General features: G+C 42.2%; 1 long non-coding RNA gene across 2 annotated transcripts in view; it reads left to right on the top strand.

Annotated features, from left to right (window-relative positions):
• LOC103346806 (uncharacterized) overlaps positions 1–19,755 on the top strand; it is a 104,284-nt gene that overhangs the window by 62,646 nt on the left and 21,883 nt on the right. The window contains exons 1-3 of one of the 2 annotated variants that reach the window (XR_011385812.1): positions 2,154–2,290; positions 3,545–3,620; positions 5,900–5,953. This is a non-coding gene — a long non-coding RNA (uncharacterized lncRNA). Of the gene's footprint in view, positions 1–2,153; positions 2,291–3,544; positions 3,621–5,899; positions 5,954–19,755 lie in introns of those variants that run through there. The other variant, XR_011385811.1, reaches the window with a different exon arrangement.

Raw genomic sequence — 19,755 nt, 5'->3', positions numbered from 1 at the left:
CACTCCCTCAATCTACCAATTCTAAAACATTGAGTCATATGTGTACAGAGCATTGGTACTGAAGAAACTATTTAAGTGGACCACAATTGATGGAAATAGTAATGGAAATATCATCTATATGTCCTCTTAAAAACCAACTTTGAAGTAAAGTTCCCACACCAGAGTCTTTTTAAGTGAGATGAAAGCACACTTTCTACATTGTTGGGCTATTTAAATGCTACCGCTTACTGGACTGGACTGATCTAAAGTAGTACCATGAACATCAGTGCGGCAAGCCATTGTTAACCACCTACAGCTTTGTGCTGGGCAAGATTGATGCTACCTATTGAGTTGTAACTAAAGCACTTCTTTCCACAGTTATATTCCAACCTAAGAGCTCATACTGATAGAACAGGCTAGGGTGAAGCTAATACCAAACTATATCCCATTATATTGTTATTGTTGGTAGATTGTAAGAGTTAAGCTTTACCTTCTCCTAAAGTGCATTGTCTTTCTTATCAGTATATAGGTGAAGAATTATAAGCTGTGAACTGAGTTTACATAAAAGTCTAAACACAAAGAAACTGACCAATGCTGCTTTCCTAGCTCAAGCTTTGTCCATTTATCAGCAACATCACTTAGGCAGAGTTAAAGCCACACTTGTCTAGGGCCGGCACCGGGGGGATGCTGGGGGGTGGCGGGGCGCTGTGGGGGCGGGATGCCCTGTGCAGCCGGCTCATGTTCCCTGCATGACAGGCACTGCTGAGGTCTCCCCTGTTTTTTTTTTTTGTTTTTTTGTTTTTTTGTTTTTTTTTTTTTTTACCGGCAGAGTGGACAGTGAGAGAGAGAGACAGAGAGAAAGGTCTTCCTTTGCCGTTGGTTCACCCTCCAATGGCCGCCACGGCTGGCGCGCTGCGGCCGGTGCACCGCGCTGATCCAATGGCAGGAGCCAAGTGCTTCTCCTGGTCTCCCATGGGGTGCAGGGCCCAAGCACTTGGGCCATCCTCCACTGCACTCCCGGGCCACAGCAGAGAGCTGGCCTGGAAGAGGGGCAACCGGGACAGAATGTGGTGCCCCGACCCGGTGTGCCGGCGCCGCAAGGCGGAGGATTAGCCTAGTGAGCCGCGGCGGCGCCGGCTGTTTTTTTGTTTTTTTTTTTTAAGATTTATTTATTTGAGAGGCACAGTTACAGACAGAGAGAGAGAGAGAGAGAGAGAGAGATTGATCCTTCACCTACTGGTTCACTTCCCAAATGGCCACAACAGCCAGCACTGGGCCAGGCCAAAGCCAGGAGTCTGGACTCCATCCGGGTTTCCCACGTGGGTGGCAGGGGCCCAAGCGTGGGAGTGGGATTCGGCAGCCCTTAGGACACCGCTGGGGCACCCACGTCTCGTGCTGGGGTGCCGGGGTTCGAGTCCCGGGAGCTCCTGGTTCCCGCTTCCTGCTAACAATGCACACCTGGGAAGGGGCGGGTGCCAGCTCAAGTGCTCGCGGCCCCACCGCCCACGCGGGAGACCTGGGCTTTTGAGGTTATCTGGGGAGCACACTAGTGGACCGACCTCTCTCCCCGCTGTCCGGCCTGGGTCTCCTCTCCTCTCCTCTCAGGCACCGGCTTCCAGGCGGGGTCCGCATAGCAACAGCGTCCCCCGGTTGCTAGGGAACTAAGCGCCGCCGCTCGGTCGCTAAGGGGAAGTTAAGAGGTAGACATCCTGGGTGAAAGTGGACGCATCACGTGATCAGTTCTCGGGGCGGGGAAATCCTACCACACCAACCAGGCTTAGAGCAAACAAACGTTTACCCAATCAGCACTTTTTGTGGGCGGGGATATTCGTGGATGCACCGCCTCTCCTTGTCCCGGTTTGAGTGATTGACTCGTCCTTTATCCAATAATACTAAGGATTCTCTAGCTTGACCGACATATGGGCGAATCAACACGCAAAGCCTCTCTTTCGGAGGCGGGCCAGAGGAGGAGCCGCTACGCCTAACGGGGACTCCAGCGAGCTAGCTCGCTCTCCGTCCAATCGGACGCCGCGGGGTGGGTGGGAGCTTCGCTGAGGTAGAGGCGAAGGCCAATCGGATGAGGGCTTTGTAGGCGTTGCCCAATTGAGACGTATCAAGGGGGCGTGGCCAAGGGCCCGGGGCTCGGCGTTCCTGAGGGTAGGGCGGGGGCGAGTGTCAGGTCGGGACCGCGGCTGGGGACGGCGGAGACCCGGGCGGGCAGATTGGACGCCAGGTCCGCCGCCGCGCTTTCCGTGCAAGATGGAGTTCTTCCTGGGGAATCCGTTCAGCACGCCGGTGGGGCACTGCCTCCGTAAGGCCCCGCGAGCGGCGAGCGCCGGGGTGGGCGACGGCGGCGGCTGTCGAGGCTGGTGCGGACCGCGCCGGCCGCCACCGGCTGAGGGTCCCCCGCCTCCAGCCCCGCAGCATCTGTTGGCGTCGCGCCTGGGCTGGGCAGCGGGGCCAGCTCACGGGACGGGTCCGGCATCCTGGTCGCCAGGCCTCCGCTGGGCAGCGGGATGCCCTGCCAGGAGGCGCCCCTGGGGCCCAGCTCGTACTCTTGCGAGACTTCCAGCGGCCCTAGCCATCCGGGCTGGCCCTCCCTGTCCCCTCGAGGTGGTGCTACGCTGAGCGCCCGCTTCTACCCTGCCAGCCTCGCGGCCCTGCCCCCCACCCCGCCAGGACCCGCTCACCCGGCCGTCCCGGACGCCTGTCCCTCCCCGTCAGTACCAGCAGCCCTCAGACTGGGCGTCTCCCCAGAAAATGCCCCGGGTTGCAAGACTCGCTCTTGGCGAGGCGACTCAGCCGAGCTGTCGAGGGGGTCGTGGTGGGGCGGGGTGCTGGGGGGTGGCGGGGCGCCCTCTTCCACCCTGCCAGCCTCGCGGAGAGAGAGAGAGAGAGAGAGAAAGGGAGAGAGCATTGTGTGTTCAGCATATTATTGGGCATTACGTTGACTCCAGAGGAGTAGAATAGAAGTCCTCTCCCTGCGGCTGAGTGCTGAACGTTTATTTTGTGCAAGCGTGGGTCAGCCTCAGTGAGAACTCACCCCTGCTTACTCACTTCTTTCCCCTCCTCACTAAACTGAGAAGGCCCCCGAGAAGTAGTGATGACATATAGAATTACCAGGTTGGTGCTAGCAAAACACTTGTTAATTGCTGTCATTAAAGAGCAGATTGGTGACTGTTAGACATGCTAGCACGTCATTTCTTTCTGTAGTGGTGTCTTGTTACCCCCAGCCACAGGAAAGTTTGAAGATTTCTGTATATTTTTGATTACTTCATTGATGAATACATTTGAGTGTCTCCAATTTTCATCCTATTAAATAATTATTTTAATAACAAATAATATTTTTGAGATTGCAGATCTTAATACTAATATACCTATGTAAAAATGAATTTTGGTGGACTACACATCTGAATATTAATAAAAATAAGACTTGTATATACATGATTTTGAATTAGAGGACAATGATATATCCATCTCTTAGAGTTACTAATTATTACATGCATAATAATAGCAAGCTTTTTCCACGATCACTAGACTTAATGTATACTTTTTTCCTTTTTAGTCACGATATCATTGGAGAATTTACAACAAGCTACCGGGAACTTTCTAGAGGGCAGTCCCAATTCAATGTATACGAGGTGAGAAGCATTTTATTTTAATCACTTTCAGTAACTCTATGTCTTAAAAATATGGATTTTGCAAAGGATAAGGATAAGTGCCACAGGTTAACTTAGCAACAATATATGATTTTAAGAATATTTAAATTCCTTTAGCCAACTTGTTTTTTAGACTCAATGATATTATTTCTCTTTAAGTCCCAAGGCCTTTTAAATCTGGAGTGATTTTGAATTTTTGCATGTGAAACTTTAAAAATTAAGTATGGATATGTTAATTTTTTAAGCTTCATCTTTTATATTTTGTCTTCCTACCAACTTGCCCACCAAAACTTCCCTAATAAGAAAAGAGAATGTGCTTCAGTTGTGATCAGTGGCACTGCACAGTGGCCTGTGATCTGCAGAGTGCCTTCGCTCTCATTCACATGCAAACTAGAGGGAGTGACAAGGCCATGCACAGTCAATAAGAAATCATGCTGGGGCCTGCAGTGTGGCCCTGGATTGAGCTGCTGCTTGTGACACCTCTGGCGCCCTTATTTGGAATGCCAGTGAAGTCCCTGCTGATCTTCTGATCCACTTCCCTGCTAATGGGCCTGGAATGCAGTAGAGGATGGCTCAAGTACTTGGGCCCACTTCCCATATGGGAGACCAGGATGGAGTTCCTGGCTCCTGGCTTAGGGGACGAACTAGTGAAGAGATCTCTTTTTCCGTCTCTTCCTCACTTTGTATGTCTCTGCCTTTGAAATAAATAAATCTTAAAAAAATCCATTTATTAAAGCAAGTCCACAGTAGTTACTTCTGCCTTAAAGCACTCCACTAGTTGATCAGCAAGCATGTGTTGGGACACCTGGCATAGTTTAGCACTGTTCATCCTTGAGCTGTGGTATTGCTGTGTTCCTATAATTTAATACTTGTGGAGGTCAAAGGAAAATATTATTATTAGTGTTTCGTCAAGAATAATAACCTTTCTCTGCCGAGTGGACATTAAAATTGGCCTCTTTTAAGTTAAAAGTGAAGGAGTCTCCTTCACCTACCACCTTCTTACTGCACTAAGTATTCCACACACTAATTTGTACACTTGTAAAAATTACTAAATGTCTTCCATAGTCCATATTTTGTGTATCCCTCTGGGGATACAAAGATGACTAGAAAATGTCAGTGTGTAATGGGAGAGGCAGACATATGAAGTATAGGTGACATAGGCCCTCTGTAGTGGTGGTCCTAATCCAGTTTAATCTGTTTTCTGAGTTCTCCTTGGGAGCCAGGCTTCCTGGCACTGCTTTATCCAGTGCCTCGTTACCTCTTCATACGTGGTTAGAAATACAATCCTGACTGTTGTCTCCAGTTTCTCTGCGTGGATCTCTGTGCTGTCGACTGAGTAGACTGTGCTCTGGTTGAAACCTCAGTTGAAGAGCGTCCCAACCCTGCGCTCTGATATTTAGGATCTCCTCGACATGGCTCCCACTCACTTTTTCAGACTCATTTTGAATCTGTCTGTGACCTCTGTTTCAGTCAAACCCTTTCTAGACTGCTGTCTTTGTTCATTTCATTTTTATTGGAACCCTGGTTTACGTTAATAAATTCTGGCTCAAATAGTACTTACTCATAAAGTCTTTCATCTTTCTTTCCCGGTCAAGTGCTGTCCCCATGCTGTGGATTGAGAAGAGCTGGCAGAGCCTCTTAAGGCACTACTGTATTTTATTGATCCTGTGAGATTGACAGGTGGCACTCTCTTGTTCCTTGGTGCCTTCAATTTTGTTCAAATGTAGGAGTGCATTGATACTGCATTGATACTTCTTCACGAAACCAATGGTCAAAAAAATCAGTCTTGTGTCAATAAAATAGACTACCTACTAGGTAGTATGGGCATTCCATGGAAATTACTAACATGATGAAGCAATTGATAGGTTGGTAAACCTCTTAGATATTCACATGTTGGGTGATCTGTTGTATTAGGGTATTTAATTCTAACAAGCTACATTTCTTAGATATGCATCACTTTAAATTTTCTAGAAAGTAATAATAATTATTGTGGGCCTTGGATGTTAACAACCTGTTCCCAAGAAGCAGATGGTAAAAGAGACTCAGTGCATCAGGTGAGTGAGGAGAGTACCTCTGACAAACGAAGCTCTCTTTCCCGAGGCTCCCCAGCAAGTGTGCAGAGAAGCAGTGCCCAGATAACTGGCCAGGAGTCCTCAAAGCATTTGTAAAGCAATACCTGCACCAGACGCCAAGGCAGCCGATTAAACTACCGTCTTCAAAATTACCTAACGGGTTTGAATTGTTTCATCTGTTTTTTTTAGGTGGTGAATCCCAAAAAGAAAGGAAAAAAGAAAAAGTATACGAATTCTGGAACAGTAAGTCAATTTTTGTGTTACCCATTAAACATTAAAATTAATGAATAAAGCCCAAGTGGACATTTTAAATCAGGCTGGAAACAAGTAAGACTGGGGCTTTGTTTCACGTAGGATTGCACTGTGAACATGACACAGGAGTCGCCTGCCTAGGGAGTGATCACAGGGGAGCACACCCGCTGGGGCTGGTGGCCTGGCTTCCTGCAGGTCCTCCTGTGGGCTGAGTTCCTGGAGGGAAGCTCATGTGTTCTTCAGTGGAGTCAGAGTACAGAGAATCAGGCAGACATGGAAAAGTTCAAGTCATATTTAGAAAGACCTGGGGCCGGCACCATGGCTCACTTGGATAATCCTCTGCCTGTGGGGGCGGAGCCAAGATGGCGGAATAGTGAGGGCGCGCACCGATAGTCTGGGAAAATTTAGTTTAATAAAAGGGGAGTTACGGTAGCCTCAGAAAAAATAACCAGGAAAATATTGCAGACAAAACTCTTCTGGATCCAGTGGGCGTGAATCGGAGGACCTACTGGGAGAACAAGGTCTCCCACCGCGCGCGAAAGCCGAGCCGCAGGACCGAGCCGTGGGACTGAGCCGCGGAAGCCGAGCCGCAGGACTGAGCTGCGCAAGCTGCAGGGTCTGCGCGCAAGTGCTCGAAGGAGAGTGCAACAGCGGGGAGACTTGGGACGTCCAGGGCTACGAGTCCACACATCAGCGCTGGAAGGGGAGCAGACCTGCGTGGAGAGCGTGGGAGCCCACAGTTCGGGACACCAGCGGCAGACTCAACACACCAGCGCTGGAACGCGAGGTGAGCCGAACCTCAATAACCCGAGACACCGGCAGGCAAGCGGAAAGAGGAGACTAGAGGGAACGACCCCCGGGGCGGGGGGGACTTCACCAAGCTAACTGGAAGAGAGAGAGAGGGGAAAAAAAAAAAGGTGACTGGTATGGACACGGGTTTCTCTCTCTCCGCTCACCTCTCAAGGGCGAGCAAGACAAAGAGCAGGCGCCATCTTGGACATACATCATAAGCAGAGCGACCTCAGGTCTGCACCGGCCCTGAGCCTAGCAGTAAAACCTGACTCTGGGTGGGGCGAATTAACAGGAGATTAGGACCTAGTAAATTTATGGTGCTACTGAACTGAGACTGTGAAAAAAGAGACGGTGGGGGAGAGAACTCACGGAATTCACGTGAGCACTCTCCAGAGACGCTACAATTCCATAACTTTGGCAACCCAGTGGGAGATTGAAGGAGAATTTGAGCCCACTCTGAGGGCAGAACAGATTCCCTGTGTGGTCCTTGGGAAAGAGCTTCTGATCGCTGGCTCCTGTGGGTATATCATTTGCCTGCTAACTACCTCCAACTTCGTTCAGCTGTGCAGAATAACTTCCCTTTTGAATCAAAAAAAGAGAGAGAGAGAGAGAGAGAGAGAGAGGTTTACCACGCCTAACCTGGGAGTGTCACCTTTGGCACACCAAACAGAGCTCTCAGGCCACACCCATCTCAAGCCCTAAGGCTCCATCAAAAACAGATAGTCCACTTAATCTAGAGTCATAGTATAACAAGAAAAAGCACCACAGTGAAGAAACCAAATATCTCCAATATGACAAATAACAAACGCAAAAACCAAGGTAATAAAAACAAGGAAGTCACCATGAAGCCCTCAAATGAAAAAGACACCCCAATTCAAGATTATGAGGATGATGACATAGAAGAAATGCAAGAAGCAGATCTCAAAAAATTGATAAGAACATTAAGAAGTTCTCAAAAACAAATTCTTGAACTACAGAAATCCTTAATGGACAAGATAGAAAATCTCTCTCGTGAAAATGAAATATTAAGGAGGAATCAAAATGAAACGAAACAACTAGTACAACAGGAAACTGGGATAGTGACTGAAGTGAAGAATTCAATAGATCAAATGAAAAACACAATAGAGAGCCTTACAAACAGAATGGGAGAAGCAGAAGAGAGAATATCGGACTTAGAAGACAGAGAACAGGAAAGGATACAGTCAGACCAAAGAAAAGACGAGGAAATTAGAAATCTAAAACATATTGTCGGGAATCTTCAGGATACTATTAAAAAACCCAACATTCGGGTTCTAGGAGTTCCTGAAGGCATGGAGAGGGAGAAAGGATTAGAAGGCCTTTTTAGTGAGATATTAGCAGAAAATTTCCCAGGTTTGGAGAAGGACAGAGAAATCCTAGTACAGGAAGCTCACAGAACCCCTAATAAACACGACCAAAAGAGACCCTCACCACGACACGTTGTAATTAAACTCTCCACAGTGAAACATAAAGAAAAGATCCTAAAATGTGCAAGAGAGAAACGTCAGATTACTCTCAGAGGATCTCCAATCAGACTCACAGCTGACTTCTCATCAGAAACTCTACAAGCTAGGAGGGAATGGCGAGATATAGCCCAGGTACTAAGAGAGAACAACTGCCAGCCCAGAATATTATATCCTGCAAAGCTATCATTTGTGAATGAAGGTGAAATAAAGACTTTTCATAACAAACAGAAATTGAAAGAATTTGTTGCCACTCGTCCAGCCCTGCAAAAGATGCTTAAAGATGTGTTACACACAGAAACAAAGAAACACGGTCATCAATATGAAAGAAGGTAAAGGAAGGAAACCAAGGAAGGAAAGCTCACAGCAAAAGATCACAGGGAATTCAAAGCATATATTAGAACTTATCTTTGGCAAATGGCAGGGCAAAGTTACCACTTATCATTAGTCACATTGAACGTGAATGGCCTGAACTGTCCAGTTAAAAGACATCGTTTGGCTGATTGGGTTAAAAAACAAAACCCATCTATTTGCTGCTTACAAGAAACACATCTTTCCAACAAAGATCCATACAGACTGAAAGTGAAAGGCTGGAAAAAGATATACCATGCCAACAAAAATGAAAAAAGAGCAGGCGTAGCCATCTTAATATCAGACACCATAAACTTTACCACAAAAACCGTTAAGAGAGACAAAGAGGGGCACTATATAATGATTAAGGGATCAATTCAACAGGAAGATATAACAATTATCAATGTATATGCACCTAACTACAGGGCACCGGTTTATCTAAAAGATTTGTTAACGGACTTAAAGGGAGACTTAGACCCCAATACAATAGTACTGGGGGACTTCAATACTCCACTCTCAGAAATAGACAGATCAATAGGACAGAAGATCAACAAGGATACAGTAGATTTAAATGACACTATAGCCCAAATGGATCTAACAGATATATACAGAACTTTCAATCCTACAGCTAAAGATTATACATTCTTCTCAGCAGTACATGGAACCTTCTCTAGGATTGACCACATACTAGGCCATAAAGCAAGTCTCAGCAAATTCAAAAGAATTAGAATCATACCATGCAGCTTCTCAGACCATAAAGGAATGAAGTTGGAAATGAACAACTCAGGAATCCCTAGAGCATACGCAAACACATGGAGATTGAACAACATGCTCCTGAATGAAAAATGGGTCATAGAAGAAGTCAAAAGAGAAATCAAAAACTTTCTGGAAGTAAATGAGGATAACAGCACAACATACCAAAACTTATGGGACGCAGCAAAAGCAGTGTTAAGAGGAAAGTTTATATCAATAGGTGCCTACATCAAGAAATTGGAAAGGCACCAAATAGATGAGCTTTCTATTCACCTCAAGGATCTAGAAAACCTACAGCAAACCAGACCCAAATCTAGTAGGAGAAGAGAAATAATTAAAATCAGAGAAGAAATCAACAGGATTGAATCAAGAAAAACATTACAAAAAATCAGCCAAACGAGGAGCTGGTTTTTTGAAAAAATAAACAAAATTGACACCCCATTGGCCCAACTAACTAAAAAAAGAAGAGAAAAGACCCAAATCAATAAAATCAGAGATGAAAAAGGAAATGTAACAACAGACACCACAGAAATAAAAAGAATCATCAGAAATTACTACAAGGACTTGTATGCCAGCAAACAGGGAAACCTATCAGAAATGGATAGATTCCTGGACACATGCAACCTACCTAAATTGAACCAGGAAGACATTGAAAACCTAAACAGACCCATAACTGAGACAGACATTGAAACAGTAATAAAGGCCCTCCCAACAAAGAAAAGCCCAGGACCAGATGGATTCACTGCTGAATTCTACCAGACATTTAAAGAAGAACTAACTCCAATTCTTCTCAAACTATTCAGAACAATCGAAGAAGAGGGAATCCTCCCAAATTCGTTCTATGAAGCCAGCATCACCTTAATTCCTAAGCTGGAAAAAGATGCAGCACTGAAAGAGAATTACAGACCAATATCCCTGATGAACATAGATGCAAAAATCCTCAATAAAATTCTCGCCAATAGAATGAAACAACACATCAGAAAGATCATCCACCCAGACCAAGTGGGATTTATCCCTGGTATGCAGGGATGGTTTAATGTGCGCAAGACAAACAATGTGATACACCACATTAACAGACTGCAGAAGAAAAACCATATGATTATCTCAATAGATGCCGAGAAAGCATTTGATAAAATACAACACCCGTTCATGATGAAAACTCTAAGCAAACTGGGTTTGGAAGGAACATTCCTCAATACAATCAAAGCAATCTATGAAAAGCCCACAGCCAGCATCCTATTGAATGGGGAAAAGTTGGAAGCATTTCCACTGAGATCTGGGACCAGACAGGGATGTCCACTCTCACCACTGCTATTCAATATAGTTCTGGAGGTTCTAGCCAGAGCTATTAGGCAAGAAAAAGAAATTAAAGGGATACAAATTGGGAAGGAAGAACTCAAACTATCCCTCTTTGCAGATGACATGATTCTTTATTTAGGGGACCCAAAGAACTCTACTAAGAGACTATTGGAACTCATAGAAGTTTGGCAAAGTAGCAGGGTATAAAATCAATGCACAAAAATCAACAGCCTTTGTATACACAGACAATGCCATGGCTGAGGAAGAACTTCTAAGATCAATCCCATTCACAATAGCTACAAAAACAATCAAATACCTTGGAATAAACTTAACCAAGGACGTTAAAGATCTCTACGATCTTTAAAGAAACCTTAAAGAAAGAAATAGAAGAGGATACCAAGAAATGGAAAAATCTTCCATGCTCATGGATTGGAAGAATCAATATCATCAAAATGTCCATTCTCCCAAAAGCAATTTATAGATTCAATGCAATACCAATCAAGATACCGAAGACCTTCTTCTCAGATCTGGAAAAATTGGTGCTGACATTTATATGGAGACACAAGAGACCTCGAATAGCTAAAGCAATCTTGTACAACAAAAACAAAGCCGGAGGCATCACAATACCAGATTTCAGGACATACTACAGGGCAGTTGTAATCAAAACAGCATGGTACTGGTACAGAAACAGATGGATAGACCAATGGAACAGAATTGAAATACCAGAAATCAACCCAAACATCTACAGCCAACTTATATTTGATCAAGGATCTAAAACTAATTCCTTGAGCAAGGACAGTCTATTCAATAAATGGTGCTGGGAAAATTGGATTTCCACGTGCAGAATCATGAAGCAAGACCCCTACCTTACACCTTACACAAAAATCCACTCAACATGGATTAAAGACCTAAATCTACGACCTGACACCATCAAGTTATTAGAGAACATTGGAGAAACCCTTCAAGATATTGGCACAGGCAAAGAGTTTCTGGAAAAGACCCGGGAGGCACAGGCAGTCAAAGCCAAAATTAACTATTGGGATTGCATCAAATTGAGAAGTTTCTGTACTGCAAAAGAAACAGTCAGGAGAGTGAAGAGACAACCGTCAGAATGGGAAAAAATATTTGCAAACTATGCAACAGATAAAGGGTTAATAACCAGAATCTACAAAGAGATCAAGAAACTCCACAAAAACAAAACCAACAACCCAATTAAGAGATGGGCCAAGGACCTCAATAGACATTTTTCAAAAGAGGAAATCCAAATGGCCAACAGGCACATGAAAAAATGTTCAAGGTCATTAGCAATCAGAGAAATGCAAATCAAAAGCACAATGAGGTTCCACCTCACCCCGGTTAGAATGGCTCACATTCAGAAATCTACCAACAACAGATGCTGGCGAGGATGTGGGGAAAAAGGGACACTAACCCACTGTTGGTGGGAATGCAAACTGGTCAAGCCACTATGGAAGTCAGTCTGGAGATTCCTCAGAAACCTGAAGATAACCCTACCGTTCGACCCAGCCATCCCACTCCTTGGAATTTACCCAAAGGAATTTAAATTGGCAAACAAAAAAGCGGTCTGCAGCCTAATGTTTATTGCAGCTCAATTCACAATAGCTAAGACCTGGAACCAACCTAAATGCCCATCAACGGTAGACTGGATAAAGAAATTATGGGATATGTACTCTTTAGAATACTATACCGCAGTAAGAAACAACGAAATCCAGTCATTTGCAACAAAATGGAGGAATCTGGAACACATCATGCTGAGTGAAATAAGCCAGTCCCAAAGGGACAAATACCATATGTTCTCCCTGATCGGTGACAACTGATTGAACACCAAAAGGGAAACCTGTTGAAGTGGAATGGACACTATGGGAAGCGGTGACTTGATCAGCATAGCCCTGACTGTTAATGAACAACTTAATACATTATCCCTCTTAGTAGTTTTTTTGTCTGTTCTACTTAATATGACTGGTTTAATTCTGTAATTGATACACAGTTATTCTTAAGTGTTGAAATTTAACTGAAATGTGATCCCTGTTGAACATAAGAGTGGGAATAAGAGAGGGAAGAGATATATAATTTGGGACATGCTCAGGCTGACTTGCCCCAAATGGTAGAGTTAGAAACATACCAGGGGACTCCAATTTAATCCCATCAAGGTGGCATGTACCAATGCCATCTCACTAGTCCAAGTGATCAATTTCAGTTCGCAATTGATCATAATGAAAGGACTAAGAGTCAAAGGGAGCACATAAGCAAGTCTAGTACCTGCTAACACTAACCGATAGAGTAAATAAAGGGGAGAGTGATCCAACATGGGAAGTGAGATACTCAGCAGACTCATAGAATGGCAGATGTCCTAAATAGCACTCTGGCCTCAGAATCAGCCCTAAAGGCATTCAGATCTGGCTGAAAAGCCCATGGGAGTATTTCAGGCATGGAAAGCCAAGACACTCTGGCAAAAAGATCTCTGTGAGTGAGATCCCAGTGGAAAGAACAGGTCTTCAAAGAAGGAGGTACCTTTCTCTGAAGGGAGGAGAGAACCTCCACTTTGACTATGACCTTGTCTAAACAAGATAAGAGTCGGAGAACTCAGAGGGCTTCCATAGCCTTGGAAACTCATGACTGGAGCATAGGGAGATTACTGATGCCATAGACAGGAGTGTCAATTGGTAAAGTCAACAACAGGAGTCACTGTGCACTTACTCCTCATGTAGGATCTCTGTCCTTAATGTGCTTACATTGAGATTTAATGCTATAACGAGTACTCAAAAAATATATTTCACTTTGTGTTTCTATGGGGGTGCAAACTGTTGAAATCTTTACTTAATGCATACTAAACTGATCTTCTGTAAAAAAAAAAAGAAAAGAAATTATCAATTCCCAACTTGACTGTCACTGGGATTAAACATGACAATAGGTCTGATCTGACTTCATCATCATTTAAAAATCATCTATTATTTTTCACTTTATGTTTCTGTGTGGGAGCAAACTGTTGAAATCTTTACTTAATGTATGCTAAACTGATCTTCAGTATATAAAGAGAATCGAAAATGAATCTTGATGTGAATGGAAGGGGAGAGGGAGTGGGAAAGGGGAGGGTTGTGGGTGGGAGGGACGTTATGGGGGGGAAGCCATTGTAATCCATAAGTCGTACTTTGGAAATTTATATTCATTAAATAAAAGTTTAAAAAAATGTACACACACAAAAAAAAAAGAAAGAAAAAGAGTACTTAAAACTCATGTCCACTCTCACTGTATTCTATTCTTTTCACTCTAGTTCTAAATTAAAATTGCATCAAAATTTATTTTCAGGCTCCATAAATACTCAGAATGTAAGTCTACTGCCTGGATGGGAACATCAGTTGTAGCTGCCCTACACTGCAGTGGGTGAAACATGGGGAGATTTGGAAAGTACATGGAAAGAGACTTAAAAGTATGAGTTTACTTTGGTATAGTTTTTTGGCAAAAAAGACTTTTTTTAATATATGGAAAGTGTAAGATAAAAATGCATTTTATGAATTCCAAATTGTTACTGCACCAAAATAAAATCATATATTTAATTTAATTTTATGAACCCTTAAAATATTTTTATATTTGTTTATTTGAAAGAGCAACAAAGAGTCGGGTAAAGCATCTTCTCTTTCTCGGCAGAATTTTTAAAGAGGGATGTGGTAACCTTGAGCAGAAAGACCCAAGGCGGCCTGGGCCATAAGCTGCAGGAACGACGTCGGGGAAAAAGCGAGGCACCGACAACAGCTGTGCAGCAGTATCAGTGGCGGCCAGAGAGAAATGGAGCACCGTGGGCAGAAAAAGAAAGGCGCGGGCCTGGTGAGGAAGAGGATTCGTCCGTGTCACACCGCAGAGCGCCCCAGCGAGAAAGATGAGAAGAGGCAGAGAAGGAAAAGACCAGAGAGAAAAAAGGGAAACGCGATGACCACGAGGGGAGGCTGAGTATGGTCATCATCTGCCTCCCACTAGAATTAGTATGAAAATGGAGGAGAAGCAGAGGTGGGACTTATCCTCAGCACTCTGCAGTTGTATGTGACATCCCAAATGGTGTGTTAATCTGTTGCACGACAAATCAGCTACTCTTCGAATGGTTTGTAGAATGTGCATACTTTGATATTACCATGTCTCTGATATCCTAGATGTGACTTATTACCCACACAGGACCTACTTTCCCCTGTCCAGCAAAGAATATCATGAATGAGTACCTTGAAAAGAAAGGTTAGCAAAGACAAAACAAGTCTTGAAACGTGATGATTAATAAGGAAACTAATTTCAGAGGATTAAAACAAAAAGATTTTTCTATGCAGGGTCAAATATTTGGTAAAATTTTTATTTAGTAGATAGAAATAGTGTGAAAGCAGATGATTCCATTAAATAATAGTAAAAAAAATAGTGTTCAGCAATGTGATGATTTCTAGGATGGGAAAATTTGCTTTCAAACCCCAAGCATGAAGCAATCAATTTCATGAGACTTTGATATAAAAACTGAGTAAGAATTTTAAAGAAAATAGTGTGCTCTAGTTTAAAGACCACATTGAAGGAAATATTTCTTACTATCATTTTTCCACTGTGCTAAGGGCATTTCCATTAATTTGAGATGAAGTATCATGACCAGGAGAGAAGTAATAAAAAGATGGCTTGTGTCTGTCATGAAAATGACTTGTAACAAGGTACTCTTTGGAGCCAAAGTGCCACAAGGCCCACTGAGTCTTTGAAGGCATTATTTTATTAATAAACCATGAGCCCCTGCCTGAATTTTTAGTTTATTTCCCATGAAGGAAAACCTGAGGAGGCTGGGGCCATATTAGAATATGTGGAGGGTGGTATCAAGATCATTATTTCAAAGTGGTTTTTCTATGTCAGTAAATAGATCCTCAAAGGGACTAAATATGTATATGGCCAATACACATAACCACAATTCTTTTTTTTTTTTAAAGTAAGAAGTATCCAAGATCCAAAATTCCCAAGAAAAGTGAAGTCTTCATCCTGAGGAGAAATTTGATGGGATGCCTTTAAGAGAAAAGCTGAAATCAGCTAAGATGTGTTAAAGAGTAGCAGGTTTTCTGTAAGGTTCATTGATGCTGGTGGGGCCTAGGAAGAAGTAACTCACAAAAGTCATAAGCACATGCACTTGTTTCTGAGCAGAGATCTACAATGAGGAAGCTCCACTGGGAGGAGAATCCAATGTGAATGTTGGCAAAACTAAAATCAAGGTAAAGAGAAAGTTCTAACCTATGATGAAAACATAGCAGAAAGGAAGCTTCCAGAAAATAGAGAAGAGCCATGTTTTAGTACAATTCGTAAGCTCATACGAAACTTTAAAATATGATGCCAGAAGATTCTTCCCTGCCTGTCTCCTAACAACCTACACAGAAGCCTCCCCATAAAACAGCATAGAGCCATTGTGCTCCAACATGAACATGGAATAGGCACAGTTGCAATTCACACACAGAGCAACAGAGAATAAAAAAGCAAAGTGAAGACACATGAAAGACATTATTACTAAACAACAACATATATATATAGCATTAAAATGATGACATAAATAAAATATTAGATTGAAAAAGAACAAATTTGTCAGAATCAGAACAATTCATGTATGAATAATAATTGGATTACTATGTAAATACCCAAAAGAAAAAGAATTAGAATTCAGTAAAAATGAATTAGAGAAGAAAAAATTAAATTAAATTAAACAGGTAATACAAGAGTGGTACATAAAGGAAGGTAATATAAGAATGAACATAAATCAAACAGATTTGAGAGGAAACTAAGAATGTACAGAGTTAGACAAGATTATGCAGCAATGGTGACAACACAGAAGCAAGCTGAAGCAATGGAACAGAATACATGCTGAAAATCTAGAAATAAAACACACTGTAAATGCAAAATATGCTTGTACAATGTAATATGTTTAATAAAATCACCCCATAACATTAAAAACTTATAGTAGCCACTGATGAGGAAAATGCATGGGAACGAGGGTTTTCACATTATCTGAAACTACAGGAAGAAAAATTTGAAAACATAAAGCATCTCTCACACAGATGTGCTAAATGAGAATCTTTTTTAAAATTCCACTTGAAAAAGGCATTTACAAATTTTAATCTTTTTTCTGTAAAATAATAGCCATGTCTTTAATGTGGTTTAAAGGACACAAATATACACCTACCAGTAAAAGAGCATGGGAAGCTCAAAGCATATACTAGAAAATATCTCCGGGAAAATGGCAGGGCAAAGTCACTATGTATCAATAGTCACATTAAACGTGAATGGCCTGAACTGTCCAGTTAAAAGACACAGACTGGCTGACTGGCTTAAGGAACTACACCCAACTATTTGTTGCCTACAACAAACACATCTCTCTAACAAAGATGCATGCAGTCTGAAAGTGAAAGGTTGGAAAAAGATATTCCATGCCAACAAAAACCAAAAAAAAGCAGGTGTAGCCATATTAATATCAGACAAAATAAACTTTAATACAAAAACTGTTAAGAGAGACAAAGAGGGGCACTATATAATGATTAAGGGCTCAATTCAACAGGAAGATATAACAATTATCAATGTATATGCACCTAATTACAGGGCACCGGTCTATTTAAAAGATATGTTAAGGGACTTAAAGGGAGACTTAGATTCCAATACAATAGTACTGGGGGACTTCAATACTCCACTCTCAGAAATAGATAGATCATCCAGACAGAAGATCAACAAGGAAACAGCAGATTTAATCGACACTATTGCCCAAATGGATCTAACAGATATCTACAGAACTTTCAATCCTACATCTAAAGACTTTACATTCTTCTCAGCAGTGCATGGAACCTTCTCTAGGATTGATCACATACTAGGCCATAAAGCAAGTCTCAGCAAATTTAAAAGAATTAGAATCATACCATGCAGCTTCTCAGACCACAGCAGAATGAAGCTGGAAATTAGCAACTCAGGAAACCCCAGAAAGTACGCAAACACATGGAGACTGAACAACATGCAACTGAATGAACACTGGGTCATTCAAGAAATCAAAAGAGAAATCAGAAACTTTCTGGAAGTAAGTGAGGATAAAAACACAACATATCAAAACTTATGCGATACGACAAAAGCAGTATTGAGAGGCAAGTTTATAGCAATAGGGGCCTATATCAAGAAATTGGAAAGGCACCAAATAAATGAGCTTTCAGTGCATCTCAAGGACCTAGAAAAACTGCAGCAAACCAGTCCCGAATCTAGTAGGAGAAGAGAAATAATTAAAATCAGAGAAGAAATCAACAGGATTGAATCAAAAAAAATTACAAAAAAGCAGCCAAACGAGGAGCTGGTTTTTTGAAAAAATAAACAAAATTGACACCCCATTGGCCCAACTAACTAAAAAAAAAGAAGAGAAAAGACCCAAATCAATAAAATCAGAGATGAAAAAGGAAACATAACAACAGACACCACAGAAATAAAAAGAATCATCAGAAATTACTACAAGGACTTGTATGCCAGCAAACAGGGAAACCTATCAGAAATGGATAGATTCCTGGACACATGCAACCTACCTAAATTGAACCATGAAGACATAGAAAACCTAAATAGACCCATAACTGAAACAGAAATTGAAACAGTAATAAAGGCCCTCCCATCAAAGAAAAGCCCAGGACCAGATGGATTCACTGCTGAATTCTACCAGACATTTAAAGAAGAACTAATTCCATTTCTTCTCAAAGTATTCAGAACAATCGAAAAAGATGGAATCCTCCCAAATTCTTTCTATGAAACCAACATCACCTTAATCCATAAGCCAGAGAAAGATGCAGCACGGAAAGAAAATTATAGACCAATATCCCTGATGAACATAGACGCAAAAATCCTCAATAAAATTCTCGCCAATAGAATTCAACAACACATCAGGAAAATCATCCACCCAGACCAAATGGGATTTATCCCTGGTATGCAGGGATGGTTCAACATTCGAAATCAATCAATGTGATTCACCACATTAACAGACTGCAGAAGAAAAACCATATGATTATCTCAATAGATGCAGAGAAAGCATTAGATAAGATTCAACACCCTTTCATGATGAAAACTCTAAGCAAATTGGGTATAGAAGGAACATTCCTCAATATAATCAAAGCAATCTATGAAAAGCCCACAGCCAGCATCCTATTGAATGGGGAAAAGTTGGAAGCATTTCCACTGAGATCTGGCACCAGACAGGGATGCCCACTCTCACCACTGCTATTTAACATAGTTCTGGAAGTTTTAGCCAGAGCCATCAGACAAGAAAAAGAAATCAAAGGAATACAAATAGAGAAGGAAGAAGTCAAACTATCCCTCTTTGCAGACTATATGATTCTTTACTTAGGGGATCCAAAGAACTCTACTAAGAGACTATTGGAACTCATAGAGGAGTGTGGCAAAGTGGCAGGATATAAAATCAATGCACAAAAATCAACAGCCTTTGTATACACAAGCAATGCCATGGCTGAGAAAGAACTGCTAAGATCAATCCCATTCACAATAGCTACAAAAACAATCAAATACCTTGGAATAAACTTAACCAAGGACGTTAAAGATCTCTACGATGAAAATTACAAAATCTTAAAGAAAGAAATAGAAGAGGATACCAAGAAATGGAAAAATCTTCCATGCTCATGGATTGGAAGAATCAACATCATCAAAATGTCCATTCTCCCAAAAGCAATTTATAGATTCAATGCAATCCCAATCAAGATACCAAAGACATTCTTCTCAGATCTAGAAAAAATGATGCTGAAATTCATATGGAGGCACAAGAGACCTCGAATAGCTAAAGCAATCTTGTACAACAAAAACAAAGCCGGAGGCATCACAATACCAGATTTCAGGACATACTACAGGGCAGTTGTAATCAAAACAGCATGGTACTGGTACAGAAACAGATGGATAGACCAATGGAACAGAATTGAAACACCAGAAATCAACCCAAACATCTACAGCCAACTTATATTTGATCAAGGATCTAAGACCAATTCCTGGAGCAAGGACAGTCTATTCAATAAATGGTGCTGGGAAAACTGGATTTCCATGTGCAGAAGCATGAAGCAAGACCCCTACCTTACACCTTACACA

Source organism: Oryctolagus cuniculus, unplaced genomic scaffold, assembly GCF_964237555.1.
Source record: "Oryctolagus cuniculus unplaced genomic scaffold, mOryCun1.1 SCAFFOLD_55, whole genome shotgun sequence".
Classification (NCBI taxonomy): domain Eukaryota; kingdom Metazoa; phylum Chordata; class Mammalia; order Lagomorpha; family Leporidae; genus Oryctolagus; species Oryctolagus cuniculus.
This window is presented reverse-complemented; position numbering and strand designations above follow the sequence as displayed.